This window comes from Falco rusticolus, chromosome 15 (assembly GCF_015220075.1).
Source record: "Falco rusticolus isolate bFalRus1 chromosome 15, bFalRus1.pri, whole genome shotgun sequence".
NCBI classification, from domain to species: domain Eukaryota; kingdom Metazoa; phylum Chordata; class Aves; order Falconiformes; family Falconidae; genus Falco; species Falco rusticolus.
The window spans coordinates 19,704,447-19,704,681 of NC_051201.1; positions in this window are offsets into that span (position 1 = coordinate 19,704,447).

Here is a 235-nt window from a genome sequence, read left to right on the forward strand (position 1 = left end):
GGAAATAACCTCAGCCTCACTCTAGTCCTTTGAGTTAAAAGGAGAAAAAGAACAATAGCACTATATTCAAAAGAAATCTTGTACTCACTGTTACCAGTGAGTCATCAGCATCCAGAGTCAACATGCTTCTTTCCTTTAACAGGAGACTTTTTTTGTGTGTTGGGGTTTTTCGTTTTTACAATCAGTTCAGAGACTGGACATGTCACTACAGCAAGCAGAAAAAATGAGCATACAC